General features: G+C 46.3%; 1 protein-coding gene and 1 non-coding gene across 6 annotated transcripts in view; one reads left to right on the plus strand and one right to left on the minus strand.

Annotated features, from left to right (window-relative positions):
* Positions 1-17,066, minus strand: part of LDLRAD3 (low density lipoprotein receptor class A domain containing 3) — a 224,008-nt gene that overhangs the window by 198,144 nt on the left and 8,798 nt on the right. Inside the window, exon 2 of one of the 5 annotated variants that reach the window (XM_064576632.1) lies at positions 4,293-4,470. The exons of the other annotated variants lie outside the window; for them this stretch is intronic. The gene's annotated coding sequence lies outside the window, so the exon portion shown is untranslated. The remainder of the gene's footprint in view (positions 1-4,292; positions 4,471-17,066) is intronic. 5 annotated transcript variants of the gene reach the window in all.
* TRNAR-CCU (transfer RNA arginine (anticodon CCU)) lies at positions 10,229-10,301 on the plus strand. The gene has a single exon. It is a non-coding gene; the product is annotated as a tRNA-Arg (tRNA).

The raw sequence follows: 17,066 nt of genomic DNA on the forward strand, positions 1-17,066 counted from the left end.
CAACTCTCTGTCCTGGCCCATGGACAGGTTCCATTCCCCTCCCTCCATCAAGAATGACTGCATCCTCCTATACCTGTCCACCCTGTGCAACTCAGTGCCCGAGCTCACACCACAGGCACACCAGTTCATACACTATTTGTGGTAGCTGCAACCCATCATCTTTTATTTTATTTTATTTTTTAGAGAAAGAGTGCATGGGGGGGGAGGGGCAGAGAGAGAGAATCCTAAGCGGGCTCCATGCCCAGCGTGGAACCCAACGCAGGGCTCCATCTCACGACCCTGAGATCCTGACCTGAGTCTAAATCAAGAGTCAGACGCTTAACCGAATGAGCCACCCAGGTGCCCCCATCATCTTTTAATTACAGTTTAAACCCTCTACTGCCAGCAGACCAATCAGTCCATAACAACCTTTGGGAAACTAACTGGGTATTTGGGGGGGGGGGGGGAACAAACCATAGGTAATAAAACTGATACAAGGAAGTGTGAAGAGAACACAGCTGCCAGAATTCCCATCCTTCTTCCAGAGGCCTGTTCTGCATGCTTGTGCTCTCCAGGGAAGAGGACTGGTACCAATCCATCAGCATCTCTAACCCCCACACACAGTTTGTCCGATTACTGCATTCTACTGGGATAACACTTTCAAGTTGCAACATCAAACTGGATTTCATCTCGAGGCAGTGGTGCAGCTAAAAGGTAATATTCACCAATATGAACATAATCTCTAATAAAACAGAATTCCAGCTCAAATGCATGGAAGTAAAGCTGCAAACTTCCTTTACACCCAAGCAGTTGCTAGGTTAACTCAGTCTGGAGACACAGAGTGTGGGCATGAAGGTAGCAGGCAGCCTTTGTGTCAAGTTCAGCCAGGGAATGAAGCCAGCTGCCAAAGGTCTCAGAGAAACAGAGTCTGCAACTGGCCAGGGTTGGTTAGGCTCATGGCAGGGAGTCGGGAAAGACAAGCACCTCCTCCCCATCTTTATGTAGCCTTCTCTTCCTCTACCACGCCTCCAAAGCTGGTGGGGCTTCAGAAATGGGTTCAAATATACATAGAAATTTAAAGTATAGGGCGCCTGAGTGGCTCAGTTGGTTAAGTGACTGCCTTCGGCTCAGGTCATGATCCTGGAGTCCCGGGATCGAGTCCCGCATCGGGCTCCCTGCTCGGCAGGGAGTCTGCTTCTCCCTCTAACCCTCCTCCCTCTCATGCTCTCTGTCTCTCATTCTCTCTGTCTCAAAGAAATAAACAAAATCTTAAAAAAAAAAAAAAAAAAGAAATTTAAAGTATAGTAAGGTAGGCTGGCAGACACACCCTTAAGAAGGCCCCTGCAGAGCCTCCTCCTTCTCCGGGTGTCAAGCCCTTGTGTGATCCTCTCCCCTGGAATGCGGACAGGACCCATGACTTGCTTCTGATCAACAGAATAAGGCAAAGCAACAGGATGTATGCAATTATGTTACAGAACATTGCAGGACCCCTCTTTCTCTTGCTGACTTGATGAAACAAAAGGCCATGCTGTGACATGCCAAGGAACAGAGACCAACCCCCAGCCGACATCCAGCAAAAAAATGAGGCCTCCATCCAGCTGCCTGTGAGGAAATGAATGCTAACAACCACGCAAGTTTGGAAATGGATCCTTCCCCAGTTGAGCCTCAGATGAGACCGCAGCTCCAGCTGACCCCTCGACCAGAACCTTGCAGAGCCTGGCTATGCCATGCCCAGTCTCCTGTCCCACAGAAAACATGAAATAATAAACGTGTGCTGTTTTAAAACACCAAGTTTGTGGTACTATTGTTACACAGCAAAAGAAAGCTAATGCAGGTCAAGTCTGGGGACAGGAAGGGATTATTTAATAAATGAATGGAACACACAGATAGCCACCTGGCAAAAAATAAAGTTGAATCCCTGACTCACACATGACACCAAAATAAATTCCAGATGGGTGAAAGATTGACATATGAAAAATGAATCCAAAAAAGAAAACGAGTTTTTTTTAATATGTAAATCTGGGCAAGGAAGGCCTGCATGTGACATGAAAACTTAGAAGAATTTCTTCATCTAGAAAGGATGAATCAATCTAACTAAAGTGAGAAAATCTATCTGCCACTTGTTTTTTGGTGTTTTTTTTTAAAGATTTTATTTATTTATTTGACAGAGAGAGAGACAGTGAAAGCAGGAACACAAGCAGGGGGAGCAGGAGAGGGAGAAGCAGGCCTCCTGCTGAGCAGGGAGCCCGAATTGGGACTCGATTCCAGGACCCTGGGATCATGACCTGAGCCGAAGGCAGACGCTTAACAACTGAGCCACCCAGGCGCCCCTCTATCTGCCACTTGAATCACGGAGGGGTTAACTTCCTTAAAACTAGCTCCCACAAATCATAAGAAATTAAAGTACATCAACAAGAAAAGATGCTCAGTCAGGGGCACCCAGGTGGCTCAGTCAGTTAAGCATCGAACTCTTGATTTCAGCTCAGGTCATGGCCTCAGGATTGTGGGATGGAGCCCCACATGAGGTTCTGTGCTGGGCGTGGAGCGTACTTAAGATTCTCTCTCTCCCTCTGCTTCCCCCCCACTCTCTCGCACTCTCACCCCCCACCCCCCAGAAAAAGAAAGAAAGAAAAGATGCTTACTCGTTATAAGAGAAATAAAATAAGGCACCAACTGCGATAAAATGTTGCTAACACAGTGGGTTGGAAAGCAGTGGGGAGATCAGCACCCTCATTTATGGCTGGAGACAGGGAGATTGGAACAGACTCTCTGGAGGACGGTTCGGCATAACCATCAAAACATCAAATGCACTTAACTCTTCAACTCAACAATTCCACTTCTCTAGATATTTTAAAAAACCTACGTATAAGGCTATTTAATAGAACACTGTTTGTCACAGCAAAGATGTAAGTCATCCTAGCTAGCAACAGCAGATAGATTAAATAATTTATGGTACAGCCACATAACAGAATGCCGTGAATACCATAAACCATAAAAATAAATGAGGCGGCTCTTTCTGTTCTGACAGAGAGATCTCTGAGATATATTCAGTAAATAGACAACAAGAATAACCAGAAAACAGGTGCCTTCAGGGAGGAGATGAGGGGGGGCTGGGGATTAGGTAAGAGGGAGACTTCTCACTGTGTGTTCTTTGGTACCTTATGAATATCATACCATCTGGTTGTGTTTCTTTTTCAAAACAACAAAATTCAAATCAAAAAATATATATATATGCAAGTGGTAGAAAAGCACGTAGATTATAAAGACATTAAATTGATGTTATATACACACAGTATTATACACATACCCCATGATATAAAGACCCTACAAATGTTCTGTGTATTAGATGTTATATATTCTATATTAAACAGCTAGCTCTCAAAGAACACACAAGGATCTGAGGACTGGTTTCCTCCGGGCTGGAGAACTGGTATAACTAACTGATAACTAGTAAACTGGGTAACAAGACAGCAGGGGCGAGAGAGGGAACTATGTTCTCACTATGTGTTCTTCAATTTTTGTACCATTATATGTATCGCCAATTTAAAAACAAACCATTAATAGACAAGTTTAAGCCCCTGTGCTTCCTCTGGTCCTCTATCTTCCTTCCCTTAAGACACCCTGATGGATCCCCCCACACTCCCCTGCTCGAGACTCCCTGTCTTTGTCTCCAGTTGAAGAACCCCAGGTGTCCTAAATAGCGAGCATCAGAGAGTCACCCCCTTGAAGGTGTGGACTTGGCAGCACCATCATGCCATCACCCCATCTGTCCGTCTCCACACAGAAGCGGAGTGACCTGGGGCAAGATGCTTAACGCTTCTGAGCCTTGGTTTGTTCATCTGCAAAATGGGGTTAATACCCTTCTAGGTAATCCCTACTGTACTGTTTTCTAGGGCTCCATTGTCCTAAACCAGATGGCTTAAAACAGCAGAAATCTACTCTCTCACAGTTCTGGAGGCTAGAAGTTCAAAATCAAGGTGTCGGCAAGACTGTGCTCTCTCTGAATGCTGCAGGGAAGAATGCTTCCTCACCTCTCCCCTAGCGTCTGGTGGTTGCTGGCAATCCTCGGTGTTCCTTGGTTTGTATCTACATCACTCCAATTTCTACCTCTGTCTTTACGTGGCCATCGTCCTCAGCGTGTGTCTGTGTGTCCCTTCCTCATAAGGACACCAGTCCTTGCAATCAGGACCCACCCTAATCCAGTATGACCTCTTCTTAACTAACTGCATTTGCAAAGACCCCATTTCCAAATAAGGTCGCGTTCAAAACTGGACTGGAACATACCTTTTTTTTATGGACACAATTCAACCCACCTGGACGATCATGGGAAGATGGCAGCGAGAATGCGGCGAAGCCTCGAGAACACTGCAGGCAGGGGCACACAGCAAACGTCCGACAAGCGGGAGCCTCATCACTATTAGACACACAAGGGACTCGTTTTCTCCCACACAGCAGGCTCCTTCTCAGAAGATCAGGCCTGGATTCTCCACTCTTCATAAAAACAAAAACCGCAAGCAAGAAACCAAAAGCTAACAAGCCGGCATCCTAACGGCTGATGTGTTGTTAAGACTTTAAAAACAAACAAACCAGGGCTGGGTACCAAGACCCTGATGTAAATACTTTATCAGTGGGTCTGTCTGAGAAAACCCCCCACATGCACGAGGGCCCCACACGCCTCCTCCTGGGAGGAGCAGGTCTGCCAGGAAGGAGCCCCCTTGGCGCCTCTAAATGCAGAAAAAGCTTTCCTCAAGGTGTGCACCTCTGGTTCCATCATCTGGCTGCCTTCCAGCGGAGCAACAACTTCCAGAAACAAAGGCCTGGAAGCCCTCAGGCTGTAGGGGAGATAAAGCCCCAGGCTGAGGCTGAATCCTGGGCAGGCACATTGCGCCTTCCCAGGAGAGCCAGGCAAGACGGTGAGGCCAGTGAAGCGATGCAGAAATCCTGGGCGAAGCCCCTCTCTTCATTCCCCCCCTTGGTGGAAACCAAAACACCCATCAAGACGATCAAAGCTGCTGCCCATGCCGTGAGATTGACTTTGACTGAGCTCATGAAGTCATAAGCTCCCTGCAGGGTGGATTTTCTCCGTGGATATTGCTGGGAAATTAGGAAGTGAGCGGCCTGGGAGACCCTGGCCCCTATTAACCAACTAGCCAGACAGAGCTTCCATTAAAAGAGGAAAATGTCTGAAATTCTGAAACCGTCCTTGTACAGCTGTTCAAAGATTCCCTTACGAGCTTCGTGGTTCATGCCAATGTGAGAGAGAGACCCCCCCTCCACGGAAGGGAGGCGAGAAGAGTCTGGGCTGGTAGGGCTGGGGCCAGGGTTCGAATCCTGCCTGCTCAGGGATCTCCTTCCCTCTCCCTGAGCTGCGGTTTCACGAGAGGGACAAACGAGAGCCCTGGAGCCCCAGCTGCCACCTTCATGCAAGGATCCCAGGACCCCAACCCACATACAAAAGAGTGAAGCTGAGCTGGGCGCGGTGCACACACTGGACACCTTTAAGAAAGGACCATTCGTCACCAAGTGGAAATCTGTGTATCTGTGTCATCCCATCAGCCAATTGCCAAACAATGATCCTGCTCTTGAGGAGCGTCGCCAACCGAAACGGTCCCCAAGTCACAAGACGACCAACCACACAAGTCCCCAAGGGAATCAGAAGTGCCTCCACACCTCACTACGGTTACTCCAAATAAATTAAATGAGTCGTTGAAAAGGTTCCCAAACGGCATGCCAATGCCATCCCGGAGTTAGGGACCCACATGCAGAAATAAAAGAAGGTGTCAGGCTCCGTGCGAACCTCAACTACGTGACCCCACCGTCAGACCCCGCCGTCAGACAACTCAGATACACCAGACACCTGTGCCTTCAGGGTCCCCACCTGGCAAACAGGGGTCAGCAGCACCTCTGCCCCATCCCCCACCCCAAGGCTTCTTAAAAGGATTAAGGGAGAGATGTCTCCTAATGCCTTCCTGCCAGGTGCTAAATAAATGGTCGGTCTGCCCCCTCCACTACTCTTCCCTCCTTCCTGCCCTAGAATACCCTTCTCGAAATCCTAAACACCCACAAGCCTGAACGCCACCGGGCACCTGCATCCTCCCGCTCCCCCGACCCCTCAGCCCTGCAGCTTCCTTCCCCATCCCCTGAAGTCATGCCTGGGGACAAAATAGCCTCTACCAGTGGGTCCCAAATGTTGTGTGTGGGAACACCCAGGTCCACTGCAAGGTGTTCACCGGTCAGCAACAATCGTAGACATTCAGGATCCATTGCTGGGAACTCCCTACAAGTAAACTGTTCCATTTAAAAAGACCATCTTTTTTTCTGAGGATGAGAAATTCCTACATTTGTGGAGTAAAATGTGATTTCTTTTATAAAAGAATGGGTGGGTTTTTTCGGTTTTTTTTTTACATTGTTCTCATTTGATCAAATAAAAGTAGGTGACCTGACATCAGGAGCCCACCCTTTCAGGGTTTATCTTTCATCATTTTCCTGGTCCAGAAATCCAAGTCTGGGACTCTCCTGACGCCTGGTGGCCTGCACTTCCTCCCTAGCTCAACTGCTTGAGCCTCACTTACAAACCCAGCTTCGGCTCTCACCATTCCAGGGAAATGGCTGGCTCAAAGGTCGCCAAATCCAGGCCCCTCCCCGGCAGCCTGCATCTGACAGCACATGCGGGCCCTCCTAGCACTCGCACACACGGGAGCCTGCGTGCTGCCCAACCCCAGTCTGGCTACACCGCTTCCATCTAGGCCAAGGCCTCCCAGTGGCCACCACACAAGCCCAAGCTCTCCCTGGCATGCATGCTCTTCACCACCACCCCTTCCCCCCTCCAAAGCATGGGGCCGGCAGCTGGGAAAGCCCAGAGCCCGCCGCCTGTCCTTTGCCCATGTCCTTGCAAGTTGCTGGCTTTTCTGAGCATCAGTCTCTTACCGGGTCAAGTAGTGATGGTGACAGTCCCTATCTCATAGGGATCTTTTTTTTTTTTTTTAAGATTTTATTTATTTTGTTTGAGAGACAGAGAGTGCGAGCACGAGCAAGGGGGGTGGGGGGGAGGGCAGAGGGAGAGGGAGAAGCAGACTCCCAGCTGAGCAGGAAGTCTGACACAAGGCTCGATTCCAGGACCCCAAGATCATGACCTGAGCCAAAGATGGACGCTTAACTGACTGAGCCACCCAGGCACCCCTCCTAGGGATCTTGAGTAAAGCATTTTCCGTGGTGCCTGGGACACAGGAAATGCCAACAACTGGGAACACAGGAGTAGTCATCGTAGAGTATGCCCTCTCTCCAGCTTTGGCTCCCACTGCTCCTTGAGACTCCAGCAAAGCTGTCATCTTTGGGGTTCCCCAATTATACCGCATACCTTCCTTCCTCTGGGACTCTGCGCATGCGAGCCTGGCGTTCCAGCCTATCTCCCACCCCTTCCTCCAAGTCCGCATCAGCACCTTCTTCCCAATCCTTGTTTATCCATCACAGCAGGAGTAGTGTGGACCTCCTCGGTATTCCACGGCATCAGGTCCGTGCCACTCTTGGGGCCGGACGGCTCTCCACACTACTACACCACGCCTTACTGAGACCAATCCATGGGCACGCTCTCCCTCTCCTGCCGCACTCCTTACTTAAAGTCAGGGGAAAACTGGATATCCAGCAGGACCTGCCAGAGTGTCTTACAGATAAGGGAACAATAAATAACTGTTCTGAAAAGCCCCAGTGACGTAGTCCCTGATCTATCATTTTAAAACAGATAAGCTGATACAGGATGAAGACCTCCTGTGTACCATGTGAAATGTCCTCCCAGGACCACGGCTAGCACGGTTTATACGGGTACACATACCCACACACACACACACACACACACACACACACTTACTTCCATCCCCACATCACACACACACTTACTTCCATCCCCAAATCACACACACACACACACACACTTACTTCCATCCCCACATTTCAGGAAATGCCTGTGGACGGTAACTAAAATTCGAATCCAATGGGATTTAAATCCATTGTCCTTGGGGCCTGGCCCTTCCTCCCCCCACAATTCTGACTACTTTGCTCTCCCATCAGCACTGACAACCTTGTACTTCTGACTTCTGGGTTGTTTTGCTTGTCTTCTTTGGGTTTAATCTTTACCGCATTATTTTACTACCTTCATCCGAGTCACCTTCTCCAAGTGGCAGTGTTATTTACTTATTTTACAAAGCCAGCCTGTTACTCTGTTTTGTCCCCTCCCCCTCCCCTCGTTTCTAAATCCACTAAATGGCCTTTTTACAGTACCCAATGTGTGCAAATAACTCAAGTCCACGGAGATTTCCATTTCTTCCCATTCTGCTCTCATCCTCCATTTCTCAAAGAAATGAAAATTCTTTAAATAGAAAAGGGAACAACCAGGGCTTCCTTTAAACAGTCCCTCTAAATGTATTTAGAGAAAGGGCATTTCTCTTTCAAAATCTTTGAGGCTGTTCAGTTCACCTTAGGAACTCATTTAAAAGGAGGTGCTCCAGAGAACCCAGGAAACTTAATGACCCTCCCCGAAGCAAGCTGTTCATTCCCCTGAAGTCAGCACCAAACCAACATATGGAAAATTACCCTCAGTCACTTTGCCTGCATGATGGCTCCGCAGGGTATGCATACCCCCTTCGATACAAAACTTACTATGGGACAAAGTGTTCTACTGCAGTACCACAGACCCAGGTGAGCCATCTGAATGTGCAGCAGAACTCTAATATATCCAGAATTCTCAGGACCCTGCTTCCAGAATCACACTTAGCACTGACCCTTCAATATATCCCAGGTCATGTAGGAGACCACCCCCTAGAACTGGTAGACCAGCCCAAGGGCAAACTCCAAATACTTAGGTATTTTCAGGAAGAAAGCCATTTGAATGTACTTCAAAAAGACCATGAAGGCAGGGAAGAAACATCTCAGGAAGGGGGGAAATGGGAAGAATATATTTTTTAAAAGTCATGTGAATATGAGTCAGAAAAACCTCACTTCAAGTTCATGAAATTTTAGGACTGATAAATGTCCAGTGGACCAACAGTCCTCATCTCTTGTTTTAAGACTACAAAGGGGATCACAATAGTCTCTAGTTAAAAATACCCTCATGGCTCTCAGAATAAAACTCAAAAGCCTTAACGTAACCTGCTGTACGTACGAAGTGATGCGCATACGTAGGCAGAAACTCATATTCATTCAACAAACGTTCACTGAACACCCACTTCCGTGTAGGCACTGGGGATCCTGACGTAAATGACACTCCCAGCCCTCAAACCCAGGCTCAGAGCATGGATTAGTTAAGCACGTGGGAGGAGTGCTGATGAAGCCAGGGGCACTGGGCTAAGAGGTACCTTGCAGACATGGCTTTGCCCATTCTCCCCAAGAATGCCAGGAGGCTGGCAGTATCCTCATCAGGGGTTAAAGAGCCCACTGAGGCACAGAAAAGCTCTGCAACCAGCCTAAGGTCAACAGCCAGTATCTGAACCCAGACCATTTGATTCAAGAGCCTGCCTTCTGGGTCATCACGCCCCACACCTCCAGCAGCGGTAGGGTCCAGAAAGTGGCCCCCCACGGCTTTGCTGGTTTGCTCAGCAAGGCGCACTCTCAGTTCTGTGGTCTCAGCAGCCGTCAGAGAGTCAAGCACGGGCCTGCCTTCTAGATGCTGTGCCAGAGAAGCAGCACCCTGAGTCCATGTCAAGAGGAAACATTCTACCCTTATCAGCCGGCCCTAAAAGCTGGACGTCCGGACCTGGAAATTCCTGCCACACCAACATGGACCAGCCTTTGCGGAAGGCCCTCAGGCTTCTCCATCTACATCCAAATGGAGGCGGAGTCGGGGATGGGCTGAGGCCTGGCCCCAGCTTGCCACACTCCCCTGGCTCGTCATTAGGGGAAAGGACATTAAAACCACTTTGTGCCCTTGGGAAACTAAGAACCCTAAATGCTAAATACCAGGAGAAACGTGTGAAAACAGGTGCTCTCGTAACCACTAATGGGGCAGTGGAGGGTAGGACCATTTTAGAAGGTGAGCTGGCAAGATCTGGTCAGGTTAGAAATGTGCAAACCCTTTGATCCAGCGACTCTACCTCGAGAATATTATAAAGTCCTGCTCTGGTGCACAGGATTTCCACAGCAGTGGGGCCAGTCGTGGTAACAGCTTAAAGGTCTTGTTAAGGGATGAATAAACAAAGTGCAGTATACTTACACAATGGAATAGCTTACAGCAGTTAAAAACATACAGCTATATTGGGGCACCTGGCTGGCTCAGTCGGTAGAGCGTGTGATTCCTGATCTCGGGGTCATGAGTTCAAGCCCCAGGTCGGGTGTAGAGTCTACTTAAAAAAAAACTGTATCTATATGTGGCAACATGGGTGGACCCCAACACTGCAAGAATACCTAAAAAGTACGTTGAAAAATATACACAGTGGGATAGCATTTATGTACACTTGAAAATGTTAGGCACTGGAGACAGACACACACAACTATGGTAAGAGATTAAAACATAAACAGAAAGGATATACCTCAACTTGAGGACAGCAGTGACCTCTGGGCAAAATACAAAGTCCTGAGATGAGGGGAAGTCTTTGATCAGATCTGATTCTGCTTCTCTCTTTTAAAAAAAAACCTGAATTAAAATAACAAATGTTAAAAATCCAATAGATTGGCGTGATAGGTCCATTGGTATCTGTACATTATTCTTGGAGTTCTTTTATGATGTTTGAAAGATTCCAGAATTTAAAGTAATTAAAACAGCATGTTATTTTAAAGCACCCAGGTTACTCATAGTCATCTAGGTTTAAGAACCACTCAAGTATAGGGGACGAGCACAAATAAATTGGAATACCATGCAACTGAGTCCAACAAAATGCAAAGCAGAGGCAAATGCAAGGCAGGGGAAGCCGTGAGGAAGTGAGATTATGAAATATTACTCAGTCCTGGGGCGCCTGGGTGGCTCAGTCGGTTAAGCGTCTGCCTTCGGCTCAGGTCAAGATCTCAGGGTCCTGGGATGGAGCCCCGCATCGGGCTCCCTGCTCAGTGGGGAGTCTGCTTCTCCCTCTCCCTTTGATCCTCCTCCCTGCTTGTGTGTACTCTCTCTCTCTCTCTGTCTCAAATAAATAAATAAAATCTTAAAAAAAAAAAAAAAGAAATATTACTCAGTCCTTAACAAAGAAGGAGATCCCGCCACTTGTAAAGCCACAGATGGACCATGAGGGGATTATGGTAAGTGAAATAAGTCAGACAAAGAAAAATACTGTATGGAGTCTCCCTTATATGGGGAATCCAAAAAAAAGAAAGCCCAACTCATAGAAATAGAGAACAGATTGGTGGTTGACAAAAGTCAGGGGTGGGGGTAGAGAAATGGGGACAGTGGTCAAAAGGTACAAACTTCCAGTTATAATAATAGTGACGACAGCTAACAACCCCACACTGTACGTCTGAAAGGTGCTGAGAGAGTAGATCTTAAAACTTCCCATCACGAGAGAAAAAAAAATGTGTAACTCTGTGAGGTGATGGATGTAAGTGAATTTACTGTGGTAATCGTTTTTGCAGTATACCCATATATCAAATTTTTTAAAAAGTCAACTTAATTCTGTGGTTGGGGGTCAAACACGGGAGGACCGCTTTCTAGACAAGGAGATTCACTGGCAGGGTCCTGAAGGGTGAAGAGGAAACTGTGCAAACACAGACACGGTCTAAATCAACAGTCGGACCAGACAGTAAACAAGGGCATACACTCCACACATAATGGCTGCATTTAGCTGTGGGGGGAGGAATGAGCCGCAAGCCACCATCCCTTCTCAGAATCATTTCTAAAAATCCAACAGGAGACGGGCATCGCTTGGGCACCAATACCATCTCCAAGAAAGTCAGAGCAAGGGTTATTTGTTTCAGCTGACCCCACTGGCAAGGTGAAGGGAGTATATTCCCACTGAGGCCTGGGTGCCTGGGCACAGAAGTTGCTGGAAGGGCTAGGGGATGGAGGGACTACCTCTGCAGAGCCCTCCGGCGCCGTGCCCGCTAGGATCCACAAGCCAGACAAAAGCAGAGCCCAGATTTCCAAGTAAATCAAGAGGAATTTTGTTGTTATTTTGTTATTACTATTACTGTTTACTGTGGAATGGTTTCAGCCTTCTCCCCGCCCCCATCAGTAACACTACCGATCTGAATGGGGAAGGGAGCACAGAGGTCTCCTCTCCCCCCAACTCTTGTAAATCACTGTGTGAAATGTATGGGGAGTGAATTCATGTGACGCGATGGATTGAAGTGCTGGGTAGACAAGAAGGTCCAATGCCAGGCAACAGGCTTTGGAACAAAAAGCAACAGCGACACCAAAGCCCAGGTCAGGTCACAGTGTCCTGAGAGAACCTACAGGGGGAGGCAGATTCAACAACCAACTTGCACCAAATCTCAAGTTTTTGATGAGTGGGGACTATCAGGGCCAGATTTGCCTAAATTTAGAAAAATCAAGAAATGCCATGGTGTCCCCCCATGCACCAAGGGGCAATTTACCACACACACACACACACACACACACACACACACACACACCCTCTCTCCCTCTTTCTCTCTCCCTCCAAATTTGAATCATTGTTTCATAAGAATTTTCTTTCCATGTAAGAACTATTCTTCAAGAGCAGCTTCATCCAAAAGAACTTTCTGAGATGATGGAAATGTTCTGCCTCTGAGCTGTGCAAAAAGAGAGCCAACAGCCCCATGAGGCTACTGAGCCCCTGAAATCTTCCTGGTATGAATGAAGAACTGACTTCCTGATTGATTTTATTTAATTTTAACCAATTTAAAGTGAAGTAGCCACATGTGGCTAGGAGGTAGCTTATTGAGAGAGCAGGTCTACAGCATCCGTCTTACTGTCCGCATAGTATTTTAGCATTTGAGGGGATAACTCACTCTCTAATGAGTCTTTTGTCTGCTTCCCGTGTCTCACCATTGAAAACCAGGCTGCCACACACATCACTGTAGCTGAATGTTTGTACACATCTCAAAACTATTTAATTAGGATAAAGTCCTAGAAGTGAAATTGTGGAGACAACGGGGAATGATGTTTCTTGGCTTTTCCTACATGTTAACACCATCCACTTACAATAACATAGATGTGAACAGTATCTTACCTATTACTAGATATTTTTGAATACACGATTCTCATGGGATCAAAACCACCACATAAAATTAGATGGGGCAGATAATATCCCCTATGTACAGACAAGGAAATGAGCTGAGAGAGCTCGCCACTGACTTGGTTGGGTTAGGTGGTTTTTATAGCCACCCAGCCATTCTGGGTGACAAATGATGTCAGACCATTTGTTGCCCCCCATGACTTTAACAAGGAAGAATGCTTATGCTATATTCACAAGCGAAAAGAGCAAGATATGAAAATACATTCCCAGCATGATCAGAAGTATGTACAATAGAAGAAAACAAACCAATGTGTTAACAGTCTTTAGTCTGTAGCACTGTAACTTGTGTTTTTCTAAATTCCTCTCCAAATTTTTATAATAAACCTGAATAATTATTAAAATAAACAACTAACATTTAGTGGGCAATTGTAAAAGCTAAATGCTTTATGTGCAGTATCTCATTTAAACTATTTCCACATGGCAAGGACCATTATTATTCCTATTTACAGATGAAGATACGGTGGGTTGATAAAAGTTTAAGAAACTTGGCCAAGGTCAAGGCGGTGAGCAGGATGCGAACCCAGGCTGACTCCCTTGAAAGCCTATAACCCCAGCACCACATCAGCACTTCCCCGAACTTCAATATGTGCATAAATCACCTGAGGATCTCATTTTTCTTTTTTTTTTTAGGAGGGGGAGAGGGAAAATCTTTTTTTTTTTTTTTAAGATTTTATTTATTTATTTGACAGAGAGAGACAAAGCGAGAGAGGGAACACAAGCAGGGGGAGCGGGAGAGGGAGAAGCAGGCTTCCCATGGAGCAGGAAGCATCGGCTCAATCCCAGGACCTTGGGATCATGACCTGAGCCGAAGGCAGACGCTTAATGACTGAGCCACCCAGGTGCCTCGGAGAGGAAGAATCTTAAGCAGATTCCACGCCCAGTGCAGAGCTCAATACAGGGCTTGATCTCATGACCCTGAGATCATGACCTGGGCTGAAATCAAGAGTCCGACACTTAGCCAACTGAGCCCCCCAGGCGCCCCTCATCTGAGGATCCTGCTAAAGTAGATTCTGGTTCAGGTGATGCTGGTTCAGGCATTGCTGGCCTGCCGACCATACTTTGAGTAGCAAAGTTATACATGATAATCCTTACGCTGTAATCTTAAAGGAGAAAATACACTCTACTCAACCAGGAAAATGTCTGCTCATACTTTAAAAACTATCAATGCTTGCTAATCTATAAAAGCAAAACGATACTTTCCTTCTCAGTAACTTTCTCAAAGCCTTCCTGGCCATCCCTACGGCAGGCCCTAAATTGCCCTTGGAAACTCTCCTGCACAGACACTGGCCCTGGGCAGCCACCATGCTGTCAGACCTGCTCAGCCCAACTGGAAGCTTAATCAACTTTCTCATCTCATTAGCAGGGAGGACTTTTTATGCCCACAGCTTCTGTTAGCAAACACTTCCCTGAGCCCAGGAAGCAGGTGTGTGGAAGAACACCTGCCCCGAGTGTCCAGAGGAACATGTCAGGCCCCCCCCCACCATCCCCCACACACTTTCGGTCTGCAGTTCCCTCTTCTCATGGACATTTCCTTTGAAACATTAAAATTATGTAACCTTTAAGTATTTTAACCTTCCAAAATTTGGCAAGCACTAGCTAATTTTATACTTGAAGAACCTTCCACAATTATGAATTAAAGCACCCTTTAATTATGTTCCTAATTCTTCATGTCTTTTTATATGGGATTATCAGATATTCATTGTTTAATGAACCTTTAGCTATATGCAGTAACCCTGTTTATCTATCTTAATGCTTAATGCTATGAAATTACTTATCTGATGCCATAAAAGTAGCCCTTGCATAATGGATTTTATTTCCCTAACTGTTCACTCTATTTCTGGCTCTTGATTTTTACTATGTCTCCTACAATGAATAGTTGGGTGATTCTTTTTTTTCAGTAAGACTTAGTGACAGTTTGTTTTACATTGATTCTTATAACTGATGTATTTATATCACTCTCCACTTTTCTCTAAGATTATATTTATTAATGCACTTCCCTCCTGGAATCATTGATGTGGTTTCAGCAGCAAATTTTTATTTCTTTTGAAATTGGACCAGAAGATAACATTAAGTTTCTTACTAGTTAACACTTTTAACAGTGATATTTACAAAACACAACTGTTTTCACCTTTTCCTCCTGGTAACTTCTCTTATTCATTAAGCAAACTATGCAAACTCCCTTCAAATGGAATTAAGATGCAGAGCAGTTTTTACTGACCTGTCCGAAACCCTTTTATATGCCACATGCTAGCCTCACAACATATGTCTAATTTATCCCCTGATTTTAAAATGGTGATCATTGCTTCCCTGTCCAAGACCTCTTCCTCTTTGTCTTTTTTAAGCCACGGGTATCTCTGGTAAAGATCTCTGTAGGTCTTTGAAAATGAGTGAGACCATTCCAAAATCCGGAGTAGAAATGATGTGCCACCAAAGGGCACAACTAGCTTGACTAGGGAAAGAGAAGGTTCATTCTTCCTTCGCCTGCTTCTCTTCTTCAAAATCACAGTCCATGTTCTTCGTGTCACCTCCAATCCTTCCAGGAAACTTACGGGATATCCTATTGTGTGACTGACATTATGCCAAGCACTGACTCAGAGGCTGGACCAGACCAAGGCAGCCATCAAGGAATCTGCCTGACCCCATTCTGCCCCGTGGAACTTTAATCACGCAAGAAAGGAAGAGTTCTTTTTTCTGTTGAGGATTGTGGCTGAGTCACATTTTATGAGTACCTTCAAAAGATCCCGATACTCTCTTCTTGATGCTGGGCAGTATTCCTTTCCCCGAATCTATATATTCCAATGTCTGAGCATCTCCAACTCCTCTGATATGTTTATAATTCAAACACTGGGCATCGCTATCATATTTTCAACATCTGTTAGTTTTTCCTGTATTGTCCTTACCACCTCCTTGGGCACCATAAATGACTTTGGGGCATGCTAAATCTCCACCTGACTGCATCACTGCTGCCCATCCTAGGTCCCACCAGGATGTTTCTCTCTAACACTTCCAAGGCTGGTTCTATCTTTCACTCATACAGAATATTCCTGACACAGGCCATGTCTTCAACCTCATCTCTTCTACAGTAGTTAGCACCAACTCTCTCCAGGCCTGCTTCCCCAGGACCCGCCAGCCAGCCAGGCTCACGTGCTACTATCGTGCTTTTTAGTCAAGTTTATGCTGAGGCTTTCACAAAATCTGTTTTTGAAACCCTTTCTTCAGTTCTGTTCTGGTTTCTCTCGGCATCAACATTTTTTTACGGTGTTGGGATTTTTTTCTGATGAGACACCCTTTGTTGTTAGTCACCCTTCCATTGTTCCCCAAACCCCCCATTTTATTTTTATAATAAAAAACAAGTTATATTTAGAACTTTCCAAACCAATTGAGGAGTTTTTTTTTTTTTTCAACTGACCATGGAGCTACAAGTATGATGAGAACTCCTTTTTCAGCCACATCCAATTAGTTTAGTGACTCCCGGAGAACACTGCTCTGATTCAAGGCTGGGGCTGAAGGAAAGTTCCAGGGCCGCCATCAAAGACGATGCACTTCTGATATCCCCAAAGCGAACCTCACTGGGCCTTATAATAACAAGCAGGGATTTTTAATGCAATAAAATCAAACACCCTTTATGCTTTCATTTCTCTATGCCAAGAGACACACAAGTGTCCCACGTGGAACACTGGCTCCTTCGGTTTGCAAGTCTCCTCAATCAAGTTATTCATAAATTCCATGTCCCTCCAGCACCCAGTTCCCAAAGGCCTGTTCCAGAGTAAGCTAAATGGCTGCCCTCCCTCTCCGTGGCCTCTCTCCAGGCCTCTCTCCAGGCCAGAGACAACCTCGTCTTCACACTGAGCTATTTGTCTGTCAAAAATCACAGCTGGATCTGAGCACCAGCCAATT

Source organism: Mirounga angustirostris, unplaced genomic scaffold (assembly GCF_029215605.1).
Source record: "Mirounga angustirostris isolate CCGP_5_RB_7025 unplaced genomic scaffold, mMirAng1.0.hap1 SCAF_13, whole genome shotgun sequence".
NCBI lineage: Eukaryota > Metazoa > Chordata > Mammalia > Carnivora > Phocidae > Mirounga > Mirounga angustirostris.